The following is a 27,484-nucleotide window of genomic DNA, read 5'->3' on the forward strand; positions in this document are numbered from 1 at the left end:
ATAGAACCAACAATATGAGTGGACAATTTAACCCTTGAACGCCCCAATTTTTTATTTTTTGAAATGTTCAGTTTTACTTAGTAAACCTTCTTAGGATAGGGTATTATTCAAGGAAGATCCACTATTTTGAAGCAAACATGTTTAGTTTCGGAAATATAGTGTGTTTCATATATGCAACACTAGGCGCTGAAGTAGTATGCATGGTACCATCACATGTTTTCTTCGAGAAAATAATGAAAATAAGAGGACAGTGAGCATGGAGAAGATGTTATTGTTGAGTTGATTATTTACTAAGAGACAAAATAAAATAGTTTATATACAATAAGACATAATTTACAGTACCGTACCTTATATATATAGCAATCAAAATAAATATATTTATTAGAAAATTATATTGAAAACTGACAGGGTATTCAGATTCTTCAGTTTACTGGTGTGATTTGCTGTGGGTTTCTCTGAAGACTGATCTGTATGTCCCTTTGTGTGGAACGGAATGAAGCAACTTATGCAGAGCCTAATGTCACACTTTACACACGCTGTACATACTACGCTAGAGCATTTCTCATATGCAGACGGTCTTATTGTCTGGGATATACATCACAAGGTAGTCTCGCCCGTCGTACCGTACAACTTCATGTACGCGACCTTCCCCCGCACACGAAAGCGATGGGCGGCCTGCTCCCCTAGCCTCCGTGACGTAGGATTTGACATTGCACCACTTCCCGCTTGAACTGGAGCTGCGTCATTTTAGGCTGTGACATGTTGCTGAGGTACCAAGTATTTTGCAGACTGACATCTAAAATCCAGGAAAAAATTGTCCACCACCATTTTTTTGCTCCTAATCGCCACGCGGAATCTGTTGACATTCTCGTCCATGAGATCTGTTCCTCCCATAAACGTATTATAAATTCCAAATAGTGCAGGGCATTCTACCGTGATGACTTTCTTATCTGCCCCTCTTGATCAGATCTAGTGGGAAGACGGGGTAAACTGTAGAAGCAACAGTTACAGCATTGTTGATACTTGCTCACTGGCATGACAAGTCATCATTGCTTATTACCCAGCCAGTGAATTGTTGCCGGTGGCAGAAATCTGAACTAATCTGCTCTGCCCGGTCACACACCTGCGATAGAAGTGCATTTGTCGCCAGCGAAACCTCATCGCATGTCATGTGAGTGAATGATTCGTGCTGGGTCGTGCATTGTGCATTGTAGATTAGTGAACCCTTGTACGTAAGTACGCACGTACGGAAGTGAGAACAGTTAATAGACTATTGTTCGTTGAATAGTGGAGTAGATATACTTTAACATATAGTACATAGTACGAATAATAATAATAATAATAATAATAAACGCCGAAACAGAAAAAGGGCGGAAAATGGACTCATTCCGCAAAGAAGAAAATGATGTACAATGTCATGCAGTTTTGTAAGCAAGAGAAAAAAAGAGAAAGTAATTATACCTCTTCAAAAAGCAATTTTAAGGGCAGCACATACGGTTGGCAAGTCTAAAAAACCGTAAGAAATATTTTGAGACATTGAAAAGGCGGACCAAACTGGTAAAAAGGTTACACCACCGCGAAAAAAAACGGTCTGAAAGAAAAGTGATTTCTATAGACGACTTTGATAAATGTCATATTCGTAGAAAATTTGTGGAGTATTATGAACAAAAGAAAAATTCGAACACTGCAGAAACTGCTTGTATTTGTGAAATATGAAATACAGTTTAAGGGAGGAAAGGAAACTTTCTGGAAAATTGTAAAAGAAATGGGGTTTTATTTCCGGAAGTGTAAAAATAAATGAACTATCCTCGTGGAAAGGTCAGACATTGTTACTAGACGTGCGGACTACTTACGAGCTATAAGAAATAACACAAAGGGTTCAAATAAACCAGTAGTGTACACGGATGAAACATGGGTTCATACACACTACACTGTAAAAAAATGTTGGCAACATGAAGACGTTGCAGGGGTTATGACGAATCACAGTCCAGGACAATGAGCTATTGTCCACGCACGAAGGAAAATGGGTTTCATAGAGGGAGCAGATTTAATTTATGACTCAAAATCCAAATCACAAGATTATCATGATGAAATGAATAGCTGCAATTATCAGAAATGGGTATAAGATAAACTTATTCCAAATATTCCACCTGAGAGCATAGTTATCAATAACGCGCCCTATCATACTGTGCAAATCAATAAACCCCCCACTAATGCATCTCGTAAAGCTGAAATGGTAGACTGGCTTACTCAGCGTAACATATATTGTGATCCCACTTGGAGACTAGATGAACTTTTGAAACTTATAACACGTAATAAGCCAAAACCAGCATATGAGTGGATACAGTGTTAGAACAAAAGGGGTTTACTGTCTTAAGGCTCCCTCCATACCATTGTGACCTTAATCCAACTGAACTGATTTGGAATTTGTTAAAACAAAAGACTGCTGCTAAAATCGGTGTTATGGCGACGATGGGCTAGGAAAGGCCTAGGAGTGGGAAGGAAGTGCCCGTGGCCTTAAGGTACTTCCCTAGCATTTGCCTGGTGTGAAAGTGGGAAACCACGGAGATCCATCTTCAGAGCTGCCGACAGTGGGGCTTGAACCCATTATCTCCCCGATGCAAGCTCACAGCTGCGCGCCCCTAACCGCACGGCGAACTCGCACGGCCAACTCGCCCGGCAAAGGAAAAGTAAAATCACGAACTAGGGACCGGAATAATAATAATAATAATAATAATAATAATAATAATAATAGTCCGCCTCTGTGGTGTAGTGGTTAGTGTGATTAGCTGCCACCCCCGGAGGCCCGGGTTTGATTCCCAGCTCTGCCATGAAATTTGAAAAGTGGTACGAGGGCTGGAACGGTGTCCACTCAGCCACGGGAGGTCAACTGAGTAGAGGTGGGTTCGATTCCCAGCATTTGCCTGGAAGTGGTTTTCCGTGTTTTCCTTCTCCAGGAAAATGCCAGGACGGTACCTAACTTAAAGCCACAGCCGCTTCCTTCCCTCTTCCTTGCCTATCCTTTCCAATCTTCCCATCCCCCACCAAGGCCCCTGTTCCGCATAGCAGGTGAGGCCGCCTGGGCGAGGTACTTGTCATTCTCCCAGTTATATCCCCCGACCCAATGTCTCACGCTCCAGGTCACTGCCCTTGAGGTGGTAGAGGTAGGATCCCTCGCTGAATCAGAGGGGAAAACCAACCCTGGAGGGTAAGCAGATTAATAATAACAATAATAACAATAATAAATATCAGAGTATGTAGTTCGGACAAAAAATAGCCAGCAAACTTAGCTACTTTTAAAACAAATGCAGTATTAACCTTACCTCTATTCATCATTGTCTGCTAGGTGAATTACAAATCTATCTTGGTTACTATCCGTGTCTTGTTTAATGTACTTCTCTTCTGACTTAATGGTGCTTCGAACACAAGCAGACCACCTCTCAGGACCGATCATTCCAGCTCCTTCACACAGAAGTTGACACACTAGCACTCAAAGTTGACATAACATTATTTTTCCTAACATACGCCTTCAGCTGAGACCAGATCATTTCTGTGGGGTTTAAAATACAGTGATATGGAGGGAGTCTCACAACTTCGTGTCCACATGAGGCTGCGATCTCTACAGCCCATCTTTTACTGATATTGGCTGATTTGATTTCCTGCAACTTAACTGCCTTGATGGGTACAGGTTTTGGCACGGGAATGTTATTGTACTCCATAAACTTAATGTCCTTAATAGCTTGCATTGTCCATCACAATTACACATTTTCGGTCACGTGGTAGGTTCTGTAGAAGATGAGACCTAAACCAGTTTTCAAAAACTTGAGCTGTCATTTCGTCATGGATATCAGCTTTGCAGTCTCCAATGTTTTTAGCCGATAAAGGCAATTCTCAACCCAACCCTCACTGCCTCCAGCATGCAATACCAAAATACGCTTGCCTCGCGATGTTGGCACTTTCAGTATGCAATTACAAGTTCCATCATCCCACCCTTTCTTCACAATGTCATGAGTATCGTACCAAGTTTCATCTAGACAGACAACTCTGCACCCCTCGGAATGCAACTTCCAGAGACTGTATTAATTTATATCGCCAAGCTACTATTCTAGCAGATTCCATTACAATGTGTTTTTTCCTCAGAATATGGAAACAAAACCCAAGTTTTATCAACAGCTCTTGTAGTGTAGCTTTTTCATAAGGAAAGCCACACACATTTTTCAAATGTTTTAACAGTTCCTGTACAGTTGGTGACTTACCTTTGGTAAAGAATGTATATACCTCGCGTCTCACCAAGTCACAGCAAAAATCAATTTTATTAAAGATAACCCTATTATTATCATACTTTTTTGAAGTTGTAGGTCCCCTCTTTACTATTTTACTTATAGTTTTCCTGTTAAGTTTCAACATTTTAGCTGTCTCAGAAATATAACCCTTGCGAACATTGTTCTTCATAACTTATTCGTATGCGTTACATACCAGCCGTTGACTTTGCTTACTTAAAGTTTAGTCTTCTTTCTTTTCTCCGCAGAACGACTACTACCCGGCTGAATATCACTCGCGGGCGCGGAACCACTGCTACCCGGCTGAGTATCACTCGCGGACACGGAACCAGTACTACTCGGTCGAATATCACTGTTACTGGTGCTCGGTTGAAGATCGTTTGTGTGCACTGGCAAATTGAATTCAGGATTTTCTGATGCGATAATTTCCAGGTGTGATTCCCATGGCCTCCACATTACTGCATGAAGTGAAGTGAAAAGCAACACACTTCACGAATATTAATTAACGAAGCAAAGAAATAATCCAAAACTTTCAAACAGCGAACAAAGCAAGTGTGAATTGTCTTAGCTGAAAAAAAGAGACCGATGACTATTTAACAAGAGGTACATTGGCAACAGAGCTGTGAGGATTTCTGAAGGGGAATGCGAACTTCCGTTTTAAAGCCTACTGCCGTCAAATCACCCCCTGCTAGGACAGTGAGTGGCCAGGGGGATCAAACATTTGCCGAACTGAATGCCGCTGGGTACGGGTTGCCCGTCTCAGCTATACTATAAAACAGCATTAGATATAACTGGCTGCCGCTACACGCACGTCTTGCTTGCCAGATTCTGCTAACTTCAGCGGCTACGGACTTTTGAAAGTCAAACGAGTTTATTGCGCCGTGGTATGTCAATTGATATAGATGTTGATTCCCATAGGAATCTGAAATATTTGTTCCGAATGAGTAAATTTATAATACCAATATAAATGGTACGTTATTGGACATTATAAATTTTCCAGCTAACTCATTCCTGTTTGCCAGCGTTTCGCCCCCGTGTGCTCAGCCTAGCACAAACACGCTGGCAAACAGAAATGAGTTAGCTGGAAAATTTATAATGTCCAATAACGTACCATTTATATTGGTATTATAAATTTACTCATTCGGAACAAATATTTCAGATTCCCTATGGGAATCAACATCTATATCAGCTGATGGCCAAGCAGGCATCAATTTTTGATAAGGAGACAGTCTCTCATAGTGCATTGGCACTGCCGGTGGCTACAATTAGCCTACGCAGTGGCCTCCACGGTATGCACTAGCCAGCATCTTGGTAGGTGTGCTAGGTACCAACTGATGAGCCCAGCCTAGCACACGGGGGCGAAACGCTGGCAAACAAGAATGAGTTAGCTGGAAAATTTATAATGCGGTATGTCAATTCCGCCCTTGCATTTTTGTGCACATACCTCAATTTCATCTTCGACTTCTTTAAAGCACCCTTGTTGCGGGCCACTGAATTCATTTTTTGTGCAGTACCTACGCATTTTTAAGCTATCTTTGTCTTCACGGTAACGCCGAATATTGGCTTTAGTTAGGCCAATGCCGTATTTTCTGGCGGCTTGACAGTTATACATTTCCAAGTGTTTAGTAAACATTAACTTAAAATGAACATCATAACATCGACGAGAACCCGTTGAAAATTTGCCGGCAATACCTATTCCACGTATCTTTACAATTTGATGATCCATCACAAAAATATTCCTGCTGTCTATAAAACTTATTTTAAAGCGTCAGGTACAGCAGACGCGTTATAACTCGTCTACTGAGTAGCCGTGGCCTTTCTAAGAATTCGAAGGCTCGCATGTCTTGATGCCATTCTGCAGATATGAGAAACATTTTTGTAGATAATAGAATGTCATTCTCTCTTTACTATTTCCCGAGATCAAGGAATGTTACACATAGGCACTGTACAACCGGTTTCCGCGGCTAGCGATGTGTGATAAAGAGACGATCATTTAATGTCAACGAGTTATGTGTATGCGCGCGTGGGGGTGAAAAGAAACAGCGTGGTTACTGCGGTAGTTTCCAGTAGTGTTCATTACTATCAGGCCGCGAATGCAAAACGACGCTTGATTTTTCACATGAGATTCTGAGAAAGAAACATCGTCTGATTCAGAGAAATACGGTATCACTCCAGAGGCTTCTGTGGCAAGCATTTAAGTTTTCTTCTTCAAATGGTGTCACCTAACCTAACCTAACTTAACTATATACGTATCATGAAAACCTATTTGAAACGCACGTAGAGAAAAAATAACCTCCTCGCTAAAAATTGACATGGGAATAGTCTTCCGAAATTTAACTAGACGTGAGAAAATATAAATATCTTCTGAAATCAGTGATGTACCCTGCTATATTTTGAGGTGTATCACATTCTTAGTTAATTTCAGTATACGGTATACCATTAAAATTAAGATATTGTTTACTTCAGCCTTTATTTTTAACGAGTTAACAACTGCTATTGGCCACATTTACGCATTTATTATGAAAATGTGTTATCCTCTTCATTTCGTATTAATAATAATAATAATAATAATAATAATAATAATAATAATAATAATAATAATAATAATAATAATAATGTTATTAGCTTTATGTCCCACTAACTACTTTTACGGTTTTCGGGGACACCGAGGTGCCAGAATTTTGTCCTGCAGGAGTTCTTTTACGTGCCAGTAAATCTGACACGAGGCTGACTTATTTGAGAACCTTTAAATACCACCAGACTGAGCCAGGATCGAACCTGCGAAGTTGGGGTCAGAAGACCCTCAACCGTCTGAGCCACTCAGCCCGGCTCATTTCACATTTTCTTTAGAGAACAGCAGCTGACGGGTATTACTAATTGACTCCAATATCGCATCCGAATGTTGACGAGAGAGCTCGTAAATGCACATAGCGCGAAAACTATACCGCACCGAAGATTATCGATCGCACTTAGTGGCAAATGTTACAGTTTTGTCATTCAAATAGCGCCATCTATCCTAACTTAACTGTACTATATGTATGATGAAAACATTTCAAGTGCCAGTAGAGAAATTATAACCTTCTCGCTATAAATGTACATGATAATAGCCTTTCCATAATTTAACGGACGCGAGAAAATATAAACTAACCTCGTAATCAATGACTTGCTCTGCCATATCTTGAGGTGTAAGCCCATCTCATTCTTAATTGTGGTATTTAGCATTCAAATTAAGCTATCATTTATACAGCGTTTATCTTTAACGAGTAAACAGCTATTGGGCACGTTATTTACGCATTTATTACGAAAATATGTTCTTTTTCATTTTCCTTGCGGAAGAGCAGTCGATGGGTATTACTAATCAACTCCGACATTGCCTTCGAATGTCGACGAGAGCGCTCGCTGGTGGACATAGCGAAAAAACGCTATGGTGCCGAAGATGATCGATCGCATGCAGTATAATGACTGGGTGCATAAACATCGGCAATGAAAAAAATTGAACGTGGGAAATCGCTCGTAATAACGGATGCATCAGTGATAGGGCTCTTGCTGTAACTGAAGGATAATACATAGTTTAATATAGGAATTTTGAAGGGGCAGACAAAAGTGTTATAACGGGGTTCTCGTTATATGCCGTACTCGCTATATCTGACTTCTACTGTACGTGCGCAATTTCAATTCTTTTACTGGAAAACTTCATACATTGAAAGAAAAGAGCACCAGCACGCCATTGCACGTATGCAATGCTAGGCGTTCATTGGTTTACCCATATGTGTATAATGGCTGTACTGGTAAAATAAGGGAGAGTACTCAGACACTGTGTGTACTATGCAAACTATTAATCTAATTTAACATTCTCAAGCATGCAGCATGCCTAGCATAAGGAATATTTGGCCACTATGAACTATATAATTACATTTTTTTAGAGCATCACCTAATGGAGAAACTACATTAAAGAAACATTGAGCAGTGTACGTGAAGTGCTAAAGGAAAGCGATTACTCAAATTCTGCATGATACGCAGGGTTGAACACTGATGCTATTGCTTTTCTGCATGATGTCATTGTAAACTCACTTATAGAAATTCAGAACTTTGTAGATTTTGAAACATCAAGCAAGTCATTTTCATTCGCAGCTGAGATACATTCTGATTTTATAGTATCAGTGGTTATTGTTTTAACTTTTTTCTGTTTGTCCCTCGGACATTCCACAATTTTTCAGTCAAACCAGGTAGATCAATACTTGTGTTAATCTGTGAGAACATCTTGAAGAACTGCTAGAAATGAAATACAAATTCAGTTTGATTTTCTTGCAGTCGAAGAAAATTGCAAAAGAATTTAAATTTATAAGCAAGGGATTCCTCGGAAAGTTGTCGACAAATACGTAGGGATACCTAAGACCTGGAGGAGTCTTACAGGATTTTAATTTTCTTCTTCATTAATTTCTGCAACAGAAGTATATCCTGAAGAACACTGAAATGAAATGGCATATGGCATTTTTTTGTGCCGGGAGTGTCCAAGGACACATTCAGCTTGCCAGGTGCAGGTCTTTTGATTTGACGCCAGTAGGCAACCTTCGCATCGTCATGTGGCAGCGAAATTAACAAATGATGGTTAAAATTCCCAACTCTGCCGGGAATCTGACCCGGGACCCCTATTACCAAAGGCCAGCACACTAACCATTTAGCCATGGAACCAGACAACATTGAAATAGTTCTCCCTCAATCAATTTTGAAGGCATATCATGAAATATTGTTGAAGCCATGACGACTCAATGGCCAGAGGATAACATGGGTAAAATAGTATTTTCCAGTGAATTCAAAATGTGGGAAAAGAACTAAATCATCCAGAACAAATGGACAATATTTATGCACTTAACATTTTGCAACAGAGATCTTTTCTCAACAATATATCAAGTACTGGTACAGAAACTGTTTGTCTTACTAGTTACCAGTGCCACACCAGAATATTCTTTTTCATCCATGAAATATTTAAAAGGTTATTTGCAGAATATGACTGCACAGGAAAAATTAAATGGACTAGCTCTTGTATGTACACAAAGCAGAACATGTGACCATAGAAAATATAATCCATGAATTGGCCAAAAAACCCAAGAGGTCTTAATGTAAATCAACATTAATACATATGAATTAGCTGTATGAATCCCCTAAGGGCTATGGCCTCCTGCAATGCAGGGACAGTGCTCAGTTTAGCTCATCAGGTGAGCAGGTCCTGGTTAATCTGTAGTTTTTCATGATAACGTATTACCGCATATTGTACACTTGTGTAGTCTCACCCGAGTGAATGCAATGGTGTTTTTCTGGAACAACAATTCGCGAAAACGCACTGTTGCATTAATGACACCTGTACACTTTTATCCCAGGGAGGGTTCAGGTTGCTTCTAGGTGAAAGCGTAAACTTGCACTCTTCGTTCTTGCATAGCTTCTCCGAATGTTGTAGACGTTTCTTGTAATTTCTAGACCTTATCCTCCGTTGAAATTCTCTTGACATACATTACAAGTGCATCTCCTCCTTCCACTAGGAGTTACGTGTTGAGTTGTTATATCACTACTTCATGCAAACGTCTGTCTGATATTCGTCTTGCTAATCTCCTGAGTGCACAGAAGATGACCATCACGGTATCCTCTTCATCGAAGCGTACAATTGTATGTTGTATTCTTCGCCTCTGTCATGAGAGCGTACTTTACACTTACACGGCTTCTTTCCGCAGTGTACGCGAGGATGATAATTTTATATTCACCACTTCATAAAAACCTCTTTTTATCAATTTTACTGTATTATGCCGTAGTGATCAGAGAGGTGACCTTCAGGTCTCTTTGTGGAAGCGACTGGGTCTTAAATAATTGTGTTATTTTGAAATTTTAAATTTAGTGTTTCTAATTTCACAATATGCATCCTGCATTATTTTATAGAAGTCCTCAAATTTTAATATAATATCCCCTCCACCCAAAAATGTTTTCTGCATACGCCTCTGGTTTAAACCTCTGGATTCCAAGAGCCAACACTACCACTGATCCACTGATGATTGTGCAATTTGCATTGATTATATTCAAAATATACCTTTTCCATATGCATCTGTGCAAGAAATATTTTACTACAAGCAGTAGTGCACCTGTACGTTCCACATGCATGATAAATTAGTAAATCAGTTTTCTACTTTTATCATGAAGGGCAAGCTTATAAAGGGCTACCAAGTTTGCACTTTTCTGAAGGATTATGAAAACCTCAAACTTCATTGTTTAAGAAGACTTATCCAATTTATTCCCTGGCCAATATCAAAATCTCACAGTGCTTAGAATTCTGCAGTCTCTATCAGATGCAAACCACTTTAACATAGAACACCGTTTGCAGATATGAGGTCAATCATTACTATTGTGATTGATCAAGATTATCGCAGAATAGAGGAATAGCTGAAGAAATAGAATTTACATTGCAGATCAATCATAAGACTGTATTCCAGGTGCAAGACAAGTAAATTTGTTGTCAGATTAATCTGTATGTATGAAATGACATTAAAAATTGGAAGAGTTAAGGGCTATAAGAAAAATTCAATAGGTTTCTTAGGGAAGAAAATTACACAATCCAAGAAGCAGTCTGTATTATTTCATTACTTCTGCTACTCAATGTATCCATAAGTTGTGAAAATCTGAGACTATTAGTGGTGAAGCAATGTTACACTTCCAGCTGAGACATTCCCATTCGATACTTGCACTGCCCTAAGAATAAGCTTATTGACATGGTCAGCATCAACCCAAAGAATTAAAGACATCCAGAAGATTGTAGATTTGTACATTCCTAATGTTCATGAAGCATTTTATTAAATGCTCTTCCTTTGGCATGTAGATCCTGAGGAAAGCAATGTCTAAGATTCAGGACAGTTTAATTCTAACTCATATTATACAGAAAATATTTTTATGTTGCAAGAATAATCTATATATTTAAAGCACTAGGCTGATTTTTGTAACATCCATTTTGAGAGAACCGATGGACATCATGAAGCATTCTGATGAAAGCTCTTTGCGTGCATACTTGCAGAGTCTTTAAAAGCATAAAAATTTCTTGACGTATATTTTTAAATAATTAAAGAAAAATGTAGCATTCTGATTGGCTAATGCACTCTTACTGGCAAGCCCAAGCCTGCATGAACCATGAGAGCACTGAGCAGCAGGCATGATGGGGTAGTAGGCACAGTTGCGCAGGGTCTTGTTTGTCAGCTGGTACTTCGTGGACAGGGAAAACTTGTTTGCTGGCCAGCTGTTTAACAGTGCACATTACATTGAACATTCCTTTACATTTAAGTGAGAATTTGGTGTCTGGTTTAAAATTAAATTCCAAAGCAGCTGGTGATATTCGATTAGCACAGCTCAATATAGGATAATCCCCAATGGCAAATAGTCATTCATGAACGCATGTGAATCATTTTCTAAAATATATCATAGAAAACTACATTCCATTCCTTCTTGTAGGAAAATATTTGTTCTTGGGACAGTAAATTTTTAGTCCGTTTTGTCACATGCTTAACGCCAAACTATTTATTTATAAAACCAAACCCCATGATGTAACAGTCCCAAAGGGCTATGGCCTACCAAGCGACTGCTGCTCAGACCAAAGGCCTGCAGATTACAAGGTGCATGTGGTCAATACAACAAAAGGAATGGAATGCCCCTCTGTAGATGATTGATCAAATGTTATTAAACTACCAGCCCAAATTTTAGCACATTATGTCGTAATTGAAATTTATAGCAAAACATTCACTTCTGCAAAAGAAGTTTTTTGCAAGTTGCCATACTTAATTAACTAATGTATTTATTTATTTATTTATTTATTTATTATTTATTTATTTATTTATTTATTTGTCACTGGGCTTATACCCGCTAATTCAAAACTATACACCAGCATCAATAATTGAGTAGGGTGCTGAAGATTAAAGCTAGCTACTTCAATTTCCTACTCGTGCATAATTATTGAATTCCTTATGCTTTTCCTCCACATATTTTAAAAACTGGAGCCATAGTTATGCTCCTTAAAAATCTGAACATTTCCCAACGGCTCCTATATGGAAAGATTTGGGCCTAATTCTAAGTACGAAAATTCATTAGATTTGGAAAAATAAGTGAAGATAAAGCTGGACAGAGACTCTGATCTCTCAAATTGACTTAACATCTGATAAAACACTTTCTTACAAGAGGCATCAACAATTTCTAATTCGCTTGGCATTTTTGCATCGATCAATAAACTCCAAGGGATGTGAAGGTTCTGTTTATCTCAGTTTTCAGCCATGGCCAGTTAGATGTTCCAATGTCAAGAGAGCAATATTTTAGAGTGCCAAAACGTACCTGGTTGGAGGTACAAGGAATGCACGGAGCAAGGGGCTGCACGATTTGTGTCACGTAGCTATCAGGCAACAAGAATCTAATTGTGATAGGAGACTGGGATGCAGTGGTAGGCCACCAAGGAAGAGAAGGTAATGCAGTAGGAGAATTCTGATTTGGACAAAGGAACGAAAGAGGAAGTTGGCTGGTTGAATTCTGCACCAATCACAATTTAGTCCTTGCTGATACTTGGTTCAAACACCAAAAACGATGGCTGTACACATGGACAAGACCTGGAGATACTAACAAGTATCAAATAGACTTCATTATGACTAGACAGATTCAGAAACCAGGTGTTGGATTGCAAAACTTTCCCAGGAGCAGACATGGACTGATCACAACTTGTTGGTCATGAAATGCCATCTAAAGTTGAAGAAATTGGAAGAAGAGAAGGAATCCAGTGAGATGGGATCTAGACAAGTTGAAAGAAAGGAGCGTGAAGGATTGTTTCAAGGAACATGTTGCACAAGGGCTAAATGGAAAGGATGAAAGAAACAGTAGAAGAATAGACAGTCATAAGGAATGAGGTCAGCAGGGCTGCTGAAGAGATGTTAGGAAGAAAGAAAAGAGCAACTAAGAATCAATGGATAACTCAGAGATACAAGACCTGATCAATGAATAATGAAAGTACAAGAATGCAAAAAATTAAGAGGGCAGAAAAGACTTTACAGGCGATTAAAGAATGAAGTGGATAGAAAGTGCAGGGCAGCTGAGAAAGAATGGCTGCAGGAGAAGTCCAAGGATGTTGAATGTTGGAAGGCCCTAGGAAAGGTAGATGCTGCATATAGGATAATTAAACCTTTGGAAAAAGGAAAACTAGGTGTATGAATATTAAGAGCTCAGATGGAAAACCACTTCTAAGGAAAGGAAAGGCAGAAAGATGGCAGGAATATATAGAGCAGTTGTATAAAGGTACAGATGTACTGTAGATATGGTTCTGGAACAAGAGGCTGTTGATGCTGATGAAATGGGTGAACCAATTTTGAGGTCAGAATTCAACAGAGCTTTGAGAGATCTAAATAGGAATGAAGCACATGGAATTTATGACATTCCCTCTGAATTACTGACTGCTTTAGGAGAAACCAGCATGGCAAGGTTATTTCATTGAGTGTGCCAGATTTATGAGACAGAAGTGCCATCTGATTTTCAGCAGAATGTTTTTATACCTATTCCCAGGAAAGGCAGTGCTGACAAGTGTGAAAACTACCCCAACATTAGTTTAGTATCTCACACCTGCAAAATTCTAACATGTATTATTTACAGGAGAATGGAAAGAAAAATTGAAACAGAGTTGGGAGAACATCAAATTGGCTTCAGAAGAAATATAGGAACATGTAAAGCAATCCTAACTTTATGTCATCTTAGAGGATCGAATTAAGAATGGCAAACCCACATACATGGCGTTTGTAGATCTAGCAAAGGCATTTGATAATTTTGATTGGACCAAGCTATTTGAGAATCTGAAAGTCATCGGAATCATGTACCAAGAAAGAATTATCTACAATAAGAAAATAAATTATATATATACTTAAATCGGTCTGCAGTAATAAAAATCTAGGGCTATGAAAAAGAAGCAATCCAGAAAGGGGTGAGGCAAGGCTGCAGTTTCCCCCCCTTCTTTTCATTGTTTATATAGAATAGGCAGTAAAGGAAATCAAAGAAGAATTTGGAAAGGGAATCACAATCCATGGAGAGGAAATCAAAACCCTGAGGTTTGTCAATTATATTTCATCTCAGAATGCAAAAGAGCTGGAGAAGTTGCTGAATGGTATGGATAGAGTCTTGGGTGAGGAGTACAATATGAAAATTAAGTCCAAAACAAAAGTAATGGAGTGTAATCATTTGAAGTCAGGGGATACAGGAAATATTAGACTAGGAAATGAAGTCTTAAAGTGGATGAATATTGTTACTTGGGTAGTAAAATAATGGCAGAAATGAGGATATAAAATGCAGGTTAGCACAAGCAAAGAAGGCCTTTCATGAGAATTTTGCTCACTTTGAACATTGATATAGGAATTAGACAAATGTTTTTGAAGACTTTTCTATGGAGTGTGGCATTGTATGGAAGTGAAACATGGATGATAACTCGCTCAAAGAATAGAAGCTTCCGAAATGTGTTACAGAAGAATACTGAAGGTGAGATGGATAGATCGAATCAAGAATGAAGAGATACTGAACTGGATTGGTAAGAGGAGATTGTTGTGGCTAAATTTGAAGAGAAGAGAGAGAATGATAGGATGAATCTTACTTAAGACACCCAGGACTTGTACAGTTGCTTTTTGATGGAAGTGTACGGGGTAGGAATGGTAAGGGTAAGCCAAGCAGATTAGAGGAGATGTAGGATGCACCAGTTATGTAGAAATGAAAAGGTTGGCACAGGATAGGGTGGCATGGAAAGCTGCATCAAACCAGTATGGACTGATGACTCAACAACAACAATTATTATTATTATTATTATTATTATTATTATTATTATTATTATTATTATTATTATTATTATTATTATTATTATTATTATTATTATATTGGCTTTACATCCCACTAACTACATGTAAATATGGTTGGTTACAAGGTTAACGTCCAGATAGAGAAGGTGACTAATTCTAAAGAAGTACTAAAATGTACCTATGATAACAATGAAATTTACAATAAGATACAAAACTTGAGAACTAGAAAACCAGCTGGAATTGATAAGAATTCTGGAGATATACTAAAGACAATGAGTTGGGATATAGTACCATATCCAAAGTACTTACTTGATTGTTTGCATGAAGGAGCTATACCAAATGAATGGAGAGTTGCTATAGTAGCCCCTGTGTACAAAGGAAAGGGTGATAGACAAAGCTGAAAATTACAGGCCAGTCAGTTTGACATACATTGCACGTAAGCTTTCAGAAAACATTCTTTCTGATTATATCAGACATGTTTGTGAAATTAATAACTGGTTCGATAGAAGGCAATTCGGGTATAGGAAACGTTATTCCACTGAAGCTTAGCTTGTAGGATTCCAGCAAGATATAGCAGATTATCTTGGTTTCAGGAGAGCAAATGGACTGTATTGCAATTGATCTGTCTAAGGCAATTTGATAGGGTGGATCATGGGAGACCACTGGCAAAAATGAGTGCAACTGGATTAGACAAAAGAGTGACTAAATGGGTTGCTATATTTCTAGGGAACAGATTTCAGATAATTAGAGTAGGTGAAGCTAACCCTGTAATAATTAAGAGGGGAATTCCTCAAAGCAGTATTATTGGACCTTTATGTTTTCTTATATATATATATATATATATATATATATATATATATAAACTAGCTGACCCGACAGACGTTCTGTCAAAAATAAATGCCAATGAAACGAATTTAAATTCAGTCTGTACTGCACACAAAAGTCAGAATAATACAAATGACGAATCATCAACATCAAATAAGTTAATTTTCTACTGCTACTAAAAGTAACAAACTACTAGAAAAACGTGTTTTCATTACCTGCAATATTAATATCTTGATTGTGAATAAGGAAATGCTCAAATAGGTCACAGCATATTACAACCCAGAAATAACCCTGATTGACTGTAACGTAGATGGGAACTGTTCAGCAGGTCTTCAAATCCCTCACAGATCCCATTGCAAATCAAGTAACCTGATAAGTTGATGGCGTGAAGATAATGTGGCAAAACTTACTCCTCTTTCTTCGTAGGAAATAACTATCATAGAAAACACTGATTCCAATCAACACTGAAGATATTTTTCATTGTAAAGCTTTAAGGTACACGATATTTTTTGTTTGATTACCTGGTGCATAAACAAAGTTGATGGTTTTCCAACACGGGAACAGGCAACATACAATTGGCCATGCGAGAAACATGGGTTTTCAAGATTAATGCTGCAAACACTCGATGACTGCCCCTGGGATTTATGGTCATAGCAAAAGCAAGCCATACTGGAAACTGCAGTCGTTTAAATTCAAATGGTATGTCAGTCGGAATCCTAGGGATGCATGGTATCAAAGCGTCTTTATACTTCCCGTTAGAATGGTTGCTTCGATCACGTTCAGTAATGTTTTAACCGCTAGCCATGTGCCATTACAAAGGCGCGGTTGGTTGATATTTTGCAACATTATGACCACTGAACCGACATTTAATTGAAGAATGTGAGGTGGCAATCCTGGCAAATCCAGCGAGTTCAAAAATTTGGGTGGATAGTTTACATCATCTTGGTTAGTAGCGGAATCAACTGATTTGTATGTCCTCAATTCACCAGCAATTTCATTTTGAACTTTGAAATTTAATTCATTTACATCCATGTTTTTGGCAGTCAATATAGCTCGTTCACTCAACCAAATTTGATCTGTGTAATTTTGAACAATGTGTTGAGAGAGTTCAGTTTTGGATTCAGTCAACTGACAAAAATTGTCAGGAAAAGTAATGCAGCCAGTCAGAACGTCTGAAGGGAATTTGCCATTACCAATGTCAATGAAAAAAAACTGAACTGGTGTATGGCTTTTAGTGCCGAGTGTCCGAGGACATGTTCGGCTCGCCAGGTGCAGGTCTTTAGATTTGACTCCCGTAGGCGACCTGCATGTCGTGATGAGGATGAAATGATGATGAAGACGACATATATAGCCAGCCCCCGTGCCAGCGAAATTAACCAATGATGGTTAAAATTCCCGACCCTGCCGGGAATCGAACCCGGGACCCCTGTGGCCAAAGGCCAGCACGCTAACCACTTAGCCAGGGAGCCGGACACCAATGCCAATTAGTTTTGAAATTATCTCTCCAGGTGGATCATTTTGCAACTCGACACGCATATTCTGGCTTAAATTTAGTATCTTGGCGTGTTTCTACAAAACTGATGACTAAACACGCATTAAATTCTTCAGCTTGCGTTGAACATGGAATCACTGGCAATGTTTGACGAAAATCTCCTGCTAACAAAATCATCGCTCCACCAAATTGGTTTTGATTGTTCCGCATATCTTGCATGGTTCCGTCTAATGCCTCCAAAGACATTTTATGTGCCATGATGCATTCATCCCACACTTAATTTACATTGTTGCAAAACCTTTGCCATTGCAGAGTTCTTTGATATGTTACAGGTCGGAGTTTCGTTGCTTTGCATATTCAACGGAAATTTGAGCGCTGAATGGGCTTCCAACAATGTAGCTGCAATGCCTGATGAAGCAAGTGCGAGTGCAATTTCATTGTGTGAGCCAATTGTTGCTAAAAATCAATGAAATTAAGAAAGTTTTTCCTGTACCCTCCAGTTCCATCATTTACTACTTTCATTAGAGTATCAAATACATACTTTTATTGTTGGTTCAATAGCGGAACTGATTCCCTTAAAGCACCGAGATCGTGCAGTTTTTCATGTTGCAACTCTTGATTAAAAGCGTTGTGCATCGGGCGATTGGGCGCGACCATGCCTAATTGAGATAATACTTTGACATCAAGCACATGTTCTTAATTGATATCAACGCCTCATTGTACATTTCTTCTCTGATTTGTAAATTTGTGCAGTCCGATTAGACTGAAAATTGGCTTGGCTTGCAGCATTGAGTTCTTCGACCGAAGTTGCTCCGCCCGCGTCTTATAGGCGGCATGAGTCTTGAAATGAGTATACTGTATATGGAAACACATACAAAATAAACCAATCGACCAAAGAAATCGATGAACTTGTTTGTTGAGAAGCGAAGATTTAAAAACAATCAAGGTAGACAAAGGTCTAACTACGACACTGCGTGCGACTGTCTGGAGAGCGTTCGCGCAAAACCAAAACCCAAGGAGATATTCTTCCTGTCACAAACTGAGAACTAAGCAAGATAAGAACTTGGGGCGTTTCAAAAATAACTTCCATATCTGAAGACCATTTGTCTCGCTTTGACCCCCCATGCAAATTTAATAGCAAAGAAGCTGGCCAGCGACTGACTTTCGTGCCTGCACATAAATATCTCTGAATATGACTGAAAGGAAACAAATAGTGCATGTTCCTATCATTTAAATTTAAAACCAAACTAATCTACATTGAGCTGAAATGTTCCTTTACCAGCAGTGAAAAAAAATTACAAATATAGTGAATATAAAATAGTTATGACATGATAAATTCTATGCAATGAAGATTTTGCATTTGAGGTAACATTCCATTATATTAACATTCTTACACTCAATTATTTTGTAAACCTTTTTTCTGTTAATGGCATCAAATGCGGCTTAAAATTTTGTACATAATCTGATATTCACCCATTTTAATCTATAACATTGAGATTTACGGGCATTTGGCAAAAGCGCTGGATTAGAGGTGGACAGCGCTAAGTGCAAACGTGGGAGAAGGAAAGAGAACAGTTTGAATGGAAAAAGAGAAATGGGGCTTTTGCGGTTTTTCCTGGCATTTTTTCCAATTTTTCTCTTCGTAAAAACCTTACTCGGACTTTGACGAATATTTGAAGAAAAGAATTAGCCGAATTGGTCCAGCTGTTCCCGAGTTGCGCTTAGCAACACATTTAGTGATTCATTTTTATTTATATAGATGATATGAGTAAAGTGGAATCAGATAAGGCTTTTTGCAGATGTTATTCTGTACAGAGTAATAGGCCTAAATAAGTGACAAGATTGTGAGCAACTGCAAAATTACCTCAATGTTGTGAGATGGACAGCAGGTATGGTATGGTGATATGGAAATGAAAAATTAAAATCCACAGCCTGTTTCCAGTCATCCGACCAGGTCAGGAATGGAATGAGCAACTCTATCCAATATCATTTCGCCTGTCATTCATTAATCATTGCCCCAGAGGAGCGAGACAGGCTTTGGCAGCTAGCACAATTCCCATCATCTCCACTAGATTGGGGGTATGGTGATAAATGGTGTTAAAAGTCTCAATGAGAGTTTTACAAATAGGAAAAGTCCTCACTTTTAATTACTGCATTGATGGGGTGAAAGTTCCTTATGGGGATCATTGTTAAGTACCTAGGTGTTAATACAAGGAAATGACTTCATTGGTGTAATCACATAAATGGGATTGTAAATAAAGTGTACAGATCTCTGCACATGGTTATGAGGGTGTTTAGGGGTTGTATTAAGGATGTAAAGAAGAGGGCATACAAGTCTCTGGTAAGACCCTAAATGGAGTATAGTTCCAGTGTATGGGACCCTCACCAGGATTACTTGATTCAAGAACTGGAAAAAATACAAAGAAAAGCTGCTCGATTTGTTATGTGCGATTTCCGACAAAAAGTAGTGTTACAAAAATGTTGCGAAGATTAGGCTGGGAAGACTTGGGAGAAAGAAAACAAGCTGCTCGGCTAAGTGGTATGTTTTGAGCTGTCAGTGGAGAGATGGCATGAAATGACATTAGTAGACGAATAAGTTTGAGTGGTGTCTTTAAAAGTAGGAAAGATCATATGAAGATAAAGTTTGAATTCAAGAGGACAAATTGGGGCAAACAATTTTTAGGAAGGGAGCTAGGGATTGGAATAACTTACCAAGGGCAATGTTCAATGAATTTCCAATTTCTTTGAAATCATTCAAGAAAAGTCTAGGAAAACATATGGAATCTGCCACCTGGACGACTGCCCTAAATGAAGATCTGTAGTGATTGACGATTGATTGCAACTACTTGCAGGTTTTTGGAGATTCCAAGGTGGCAGAATTTAGTCCCACAGGAGTTCTTTTTGCTAGCAAATATACAGACATGAGGCCGACATATTTGAGCACCTTCAAATACCACCGGACTAAGCAAGGATCAAACCTGCGAATTTGGGGTCAGAAGGCCAGAGCATCAACCATCAGCTACTCAGCCCAGCCATACAAGTCTACGATTCACCATACTCTCAGACAGCTTACACAGACAGTGAAACAAATAGGTCTAACTTCCTGTATACTTACAGTAGGATCTTTGGCAGGCTTGAGAAGAGGAATTACTATTCCCCCCTCTCACCACTGACTGAAATTCACCCTCTATCTAGAGATGGTTGAACAGCCCATGAAGATATTAACGGCTATTGTCGCCAAGGTGTTTCAACATGTTACGGATATTATCTGGTCTGGGAGCAGTTTCCTTGAAGAGTGTCAAGACGCTGCAGAGTTCCCGCTTTGTCTTGTGAAGCTTGAGTGGCAAGCATAAAATTACTTTGTCTCCTGCTTCAGAGCCAGGAAATCAGGATGGTAATTCCTAGAACGACACACATGCGAAACAACTTGCTAGATTGTTAGCAACCATGGATGGATCAGTGACTATACTGCCTGCAGTGGAAATTTCGAGTATTGACGATTCCAGTATTGTACTCCCTAAGTACATTTAAGTCTAGTCCACACTTGTGAAGACTAACATCAGACATCATTCCGAAGAATCTTTCTTACTCTGTCAAATAAGAACTCTGTTGTGGCATGGAGTTTTTTTTAATGTTACCAAGATGGCCACAGTAGGCTGCCTACGATAGCATTTATGAGTGCAACATTCTTTTATAGCTGCTGCATCTTTGTTCCACCAAGGAATGAGTTACCGTCGAGGAGTCCCAGAATAAGATGGAATGGACTCTCAGCAGCAGCAGCAGCAGCAAGAATAACGTGTATGATATAAGCTATATCGTCTTCTACGCTCTGGATATTCATGTTGTTAAAGACAGCTAGTGATGTGAACTTTGGCCAATCAGCACATTTAAGAATACATCAGGGAAGAGCTATGGATTTCTGTTTCAACAAAGTAAGGATAATGGGGAAATGATGATGATTGTTGTTTAAAGGGGCCTAACATCGAGGTCATCGGCCCCTAATGGTACGAAATGAGACTATATGGAATGACAAATTAAAATTCTAAAATTCTCCACTGACCAGAATTCAAAGCGTGAGAACGAAGAATGAATGAATGGACATGAATTTAAAACAATCAGTGGATGCGACCCGCAATGCTTTACATTCACACAAACTGACGTAAAAGAATAGGATTACTGACCAAGGGACTGCTGCTATAGCATAACACAAACAATGATGCTTGCAGTCTAAAGGGAGTCCAAAATCCAAGTTATCGACTCCTCATAACGGTACTGATCGCTAGGAAAATAGAACCATGGTATTTGTCATATTGCGGTACTAATCAAAAGGAGCAGAGACTTGCGGTATTCCACACATTATAGTACTACTCAGAGGTTATGAAATTCGACATATAATGCAGACCTATGTTTTTCTCACTTTGCGGTGCCATTTACAGGCAACACAAACCTATGGTGTTCATCACATAAGATGTACTAACCACAGGGACCTTCCCCTATCCCTGTGTTCCTCATATAGTGGGTACTAATCACAGGCAAGGCAGAACCATGGTAGCTATCATCCCATGGTCCTGCTCATATGGTGGTACTAATCACAGGTACTGCAAAAGCCGACCGCACGGTGCTCCTGTGTGCTACTAATCACAAACCCATTTGCTACCTAATATAGTGGTACTACGCGCAAGTAAAAGCGACCCATGATGCTCTCCGTATGGTGGTACTAATCAAAGTAGTTTCATTGTTCCAAGACAATCATCCCTTGGTCGCCCCTTTTAGTCGCTTCTTACGACAGGCAGGGGATACCGTGGGTGTATTCTTTGTTGGTGTCCCCCACCCACAGGCGGTTGTGTTTGGTCCACGAGAGGTATTTTATTTCCCTCAAGTCTGCCGGCAAGCCGGTTAGGACCCCCCCATCAGCCATCTGGGATGCGCCATGTGTATCACCTCTCCCTCTGCCACGCCAGCGTAGTAGGTTCATGGAATGGGAAAATGGTCACTGCCACAGAGGTCATCATGTACATCCCACCGAAGCAAGAGAACGAGCGTTCTGCTACACAGACTAATGTAAATGAATGAGAAGGTGCCGTGCGCTATGCTGAAATGTGATTGTTCCACTGTATTTTAAAATGCACAAATCCAGCTCTTGTTAACTGTTTTAGCATTAACAGGCTGGCCTGGTGTGAAATCAATACAAAGCACAGTTATAACAGGCAATGAATAATTTACAGCTACTGCCGTCAGCTGTGTTCTTAGTGGAATCTCTTTGCTGTAGGTGTCAGTCAAAATACCAAAACTACTGGAAGCCTGGTTAGCATATTTATGTATTTATTTTAAAGAAGGGAGCTATATTTCCCAGTGTTAACTCAGTTAAATGTAACTAAGCTTTCCACATATGTTCAATGTCAATCAATTCCGATCTGCATTTAGGGCAGTCGCCCAGGTGACAGATTCCCTATCTGTTCTTTACCTAGCCTTTTCTTAAATGATTTCAAAGAAATTGGAAATTTATTGAACATTTCCCTTGGTAAGTTATTCCAATCCCTAACTCCCCTTCTTATAAATGAATATTTGCCCCAATTTGTCCTCTTAAATTCCAACTATCTTCATATTGTGATCATTCCTACTTTTAATGACGCCACTCGAACTTATTTGTCTACTAATGTCATTCCATGCCATCTCTCCGCTGACAGCTCGGAAGATACCACTTATTACAAGTGATGAAATTCATTTTTCGTCCGTATTGAGTCATAAAATGTATATAGGAAAATATTTAATATTTATTTCCACCTATTCAATACAATACAAGATGTTGGCATTCAAGTTTTTTTTTTTTTAATGCGAGACATTTCGCCTCTTACTGTGAGGCATCTCCAGTCACTATCAAAACCTTATTATTTTTGTCAGATAACAGGTTGAAATGATCCTAAAATGTGTGATAATGATTGTAGGTGAGGTAATTTTACAGTTATTTTTCCAGATGTTATTCTGTACAGAGTAATAAAGAAGTTACAAGATTGTGAGCAACTGCAAAATTACCTCAATGTTGTGAGATGGACAGCAGGCTATGGTATGGTGATATGGAAATGAAAAATGAATATCCACAGCCTGTTTCCAGTCATCCGACCAGGTCAGGAATGGAATGAGCAACTCTATCCAATATCATTTCGCCTGTCATTCATTAATCATTGCCCCAGAGGAGCGAGACAGGCTTCGGCAGCTAGCACAATTCCTATCATCACCACTAGATTGGGGGTATGGTGATAAATGGTCTTAAAAGTCTGATTGAGAGTTTTACAAATAGGAAGAGTCCTCACTTTTAATTACTGCATTGATGGGGTAAAGTTCGTTTTGGAGATCAATGTAAGTACCTAGGTGTTAATATAAGGAAAGATCTTCCTTAGGGTCATCTCAAACAGTACTGTAAATAAAGGGTACAGATCTCTGCACATGGTTATGAGGTTATTTAGAAGTTGTAGTAGGGACATAAAGGAGAGGGCATATAAGTCTAATAAGACCCCAACTAGAGTGTGGTTCCAGTGTATGGGACCCTCATCAGGATTAATTGATTTGAGAACTGGAAACAAACCAAAGAAGAGCAGCTCGATTTATTCTGGGCGATTTCTAACAACAAAAAAAAGTAACATTACGAAGATGTTTCAAAGTTTGGGCTGGAAGACTTGGGAGAAAGGAGACTAGCTGCTTGACTAAGTGGTATGTATATCACTAAATTTACACAAGGAGTATTTTATTACACCACCTATTCAATACAATTCATTCCACTGTTGCGTGGTCAAATGAACATAGAAACTACCAGATTTTAAGGTAGTTTGACTTCAATAAAAAAAACTTAAATGAATTAGAGTATACATATCTTTTTAGACAAGACAAAGATCAAAATCTTAATGACAAAATGGAAGTCAGAAGTCCACTGCATAGTTTAACACCTAAGTTATTACCAAACCTACACTTGCTCCTCCAAACGACCCCCTCCTACATTAGCATCGGCATGCAAATCTCCGCCTACCCCTCTTCCCCCTCAGCATTCCCCACCACCTCTACCGCATCGATGCAACACTAGGAGTAGGAACGCCCAACAGACTAACGCTGCTGAAACATTAGGACGTACATAGTATTTTGTGAATGAGTAAGTACCCATTTTATACAACAAATTATATTTTAATGAAAAATGATCTACTCACACGCCATCAAGTTCGCTTTCTGTTACATTACAGAATGGGCACATTCTTTTCCACAGACATCTACATCTTCAAGGGGCATTATGTTTTTACGAGATTGTCGTATGAACCTATCGCTCATTCTTTTGATTACTCTTAGCGATTTTGACCAACACTCCAATGCCTGCTGGTACTAGACATACAATGATTTTTACCCAACATTACAAGATAACTTAATCCATATATCCTTCAATTTGGCTATGTATTTTAACCCTTTTAATAATAGATCTCAACCACAATATATACGTTTTGTCATACTATTCCTATCCATTGATGGCTTGGGTTCAATAATCTGGTCCCCAAGAGTTTTATACTGTTCAAGCATTTTACAAAGAGGATCCATTTCAGAGTCAGACATGAATTACGTTTAAGAAATAATGTGATAAAAAATTATTTTAGACAAACATTTTAATTTTCAAAGTGATTTAATATGTGTACATATGTTTTATCTATCTTTGTACTGTAAATATAACGTATCCACAGTGTCAATACTATTAAGTGTTCGTCAAACCAATTTATGTAATTTTGATAAAGTCCTCAGACCAAAGTTTGTTTTAGGATTGAATAAGACTGATGATGCCCAGTAAAAGAGGGACAAAACCTGTACCTTAAAATGTGGTAGTTTCTATGTTCATTTGACCACGCAACAGTGGAATGAATTGTATTGAATAGGTGGTGTAATAAAATACTCCTTGTATAAACTTAGTGATATAGCTGTTTTCAATACAGAACAATGAGAATAATGGTTTGTAAGTGGTATGTTCCAAGCTGTCAGTGGAGATGGCGTGGAATGATGTAAGTAGATGAGTAAGTTTGAGTGGCGTTTTTTTAAATTATGAAAGACCACAATATGAAGATAAATTTGGAATTCAAGAGGGCAAATTGGGGCAAAAATTTATTTATAGGAAGGGGAGTTAGGGATTGGAATAATTTACCAAGGGAGGTGTTCAGTAAATTTCTAAATTCTTTGCAATTAAAGAAAGGAGTAGGTAAACAACAGATAGGGAATCTGCCACCTGCGTGACTGCCCTAAATGCAGATCAGTGGTGATTGATAGATATGACAGAGTGCAAGGACAAGCATTGTTTACAGCTGTGCTGCATTCAGTTGTAATAACTGCCACTAAATTTGGCAATTTCTCTACATAAAAACTGTAAAAAAGTATACTTTGATTCTAGAAAACAGTCACGATCTGACCTGACCCTTTCCATGCTGCGACAGACTAAATTTTTATTTTTCCATGAGGAATCTGTGGGACCACTTAAAAGGCCCAGGCCTGCGTGCATTGCAGGCCCTAATGTTACACCCCTGATTAGTCTGTGTGGGGTGGAAATCAGTTTCAATTCTTTTACAAAGAATTTGCGTGAAGACTAGCTTAAAATAAGCTACAATAGTCTATTATTTAGAGCCGATTCTTTTCAGTTCCAACTGAGCCAATTTATAACTGTTAAGTTAAATTTAGAAAGTAAAGAAAACCCATAACCGAATTATACCCGAAAAAATATCTGGTTTTAATTAACTTCTTTCTTTTTTCAGGTAGCTATTATTAAGCCTAAGTTTTGCTTTTCGGGTAGTTTTTAAATTAATTTACAAATAAATTAGTTCCGACAGACTGAAGAACTTAAGTTATAAGTTAAGCTACAGTAGCTGACAAATTAGATCAAACTTTCCAGGCTGAGAAAACTGTCCTGAAATGAGCCCTATAGCAGTAGTGCTCCCTTTCATAACAATCATACTTTCGTATTTGCTTACAAGTTCAAAATAAAAAGGTTAACTCTGATAAAGTTAGTTTTACTGGTTTTACTTCCCACTATGTTTTACAGTTTTCGGAGATGCCGAGGTGCCATAATTTCCTCCCGCAGCAGTTCTCAAGTGCCAGTATATTCTACTGAAATGAGGCTGAGGTATTTGAACTAGCGCTGTGAAGAGAAGGTAGCCCTCCTGTTGATTGAATCGGATAATACGATTACAGCGCTTCTCCGGTGATCTCCAGTACTACCGACGGAGGCAAAACAGTTACGGAAATTCTGAGGTTAACTGGAGGGCCGCCTCCTGTTCATGAATGTTGGCACCCTGTAAACAGCATTGCCTACATACACAGAAATAGATCTATATCACTGATATTCCATACAATACCTCTTAACTAAGAACATATACCGTAGTCATTCAGAAGAATGAATGCATCCTCGCACAAGTATTTCATAAAAAAATTAAAAATTAATTGACATGTAATTCATTATATCTACATAGGTTCAATTCTTTCCCAGAAAAGTGTAGGCCCTACCTGGAAAGAATTTATACAATACTTTGCATTCATTATTATTATTATTATTATTATTATTATTATTATTATTATTATTATTATGTAAATATTCTCATATTGGTGCAAGAATACAGTACATTTATATTGATTTCGCTTTTAATTTCTGGATAAGTGTCAAAAACGTAAAAGACGTGACCTGAAATATAGGATGATTAACTTGTTTGCGAGCTGACGGAGGAGTCCAAGTCTGTCTGTGCTGCACTGTAAAACATGGCACAGTTGAATCGGAAGTTTCGAGTGAGTGCACCTCCGCTCCATTACGAGCACGAGAAACTTTCAGCTGTTCGCAAGAATATGGGTTGAACGTAAGATTCAACGAAAGATGATATAACTACTACAGTAGTGTAGCCAGGATCGAACAAAGGAGGGGTGGGGACTATAGGTACAAAGTGATGATAGAACATAATAAAGGTGCTTGTGCATGTGTTGTGCATGCATGAAAGACTTGTTCGCACTGATACACGTGAATTATGTTGGTATTTAGATTGCAGTACGCT

General features: G+C 38.7%; 1 protein-coding gene across 4 annotated transcripts in view; it reads right to left on the reverse strand.

Annotated features, from left to right (window-relative positions):
• The window catches only part of LOC136875564 (uncharacterized), a 47,176-nt gene that overhangs the window by 13,531 nt on the left and 6,161 nt on the right, over positions 1 to 27,484 (reverse strand). The gene's annotated exons all lie outside the window — the stretch shown is intronic.

This window comes from Anabrus simplex, chromosome 6, assembly GCF_040414725.1.
Source record: "Anabrus simplex isolate iqAnaSimp1 chromosome 6, ASM4041472v1, whole genome shotgun sequence".
NCBI classification, from domain to species: Eukaryota; Metazoa; Arthropoda; class Insecta; order Orthoptera; family Tettigoniidae; genus Anabrus; species Anabrus simplex.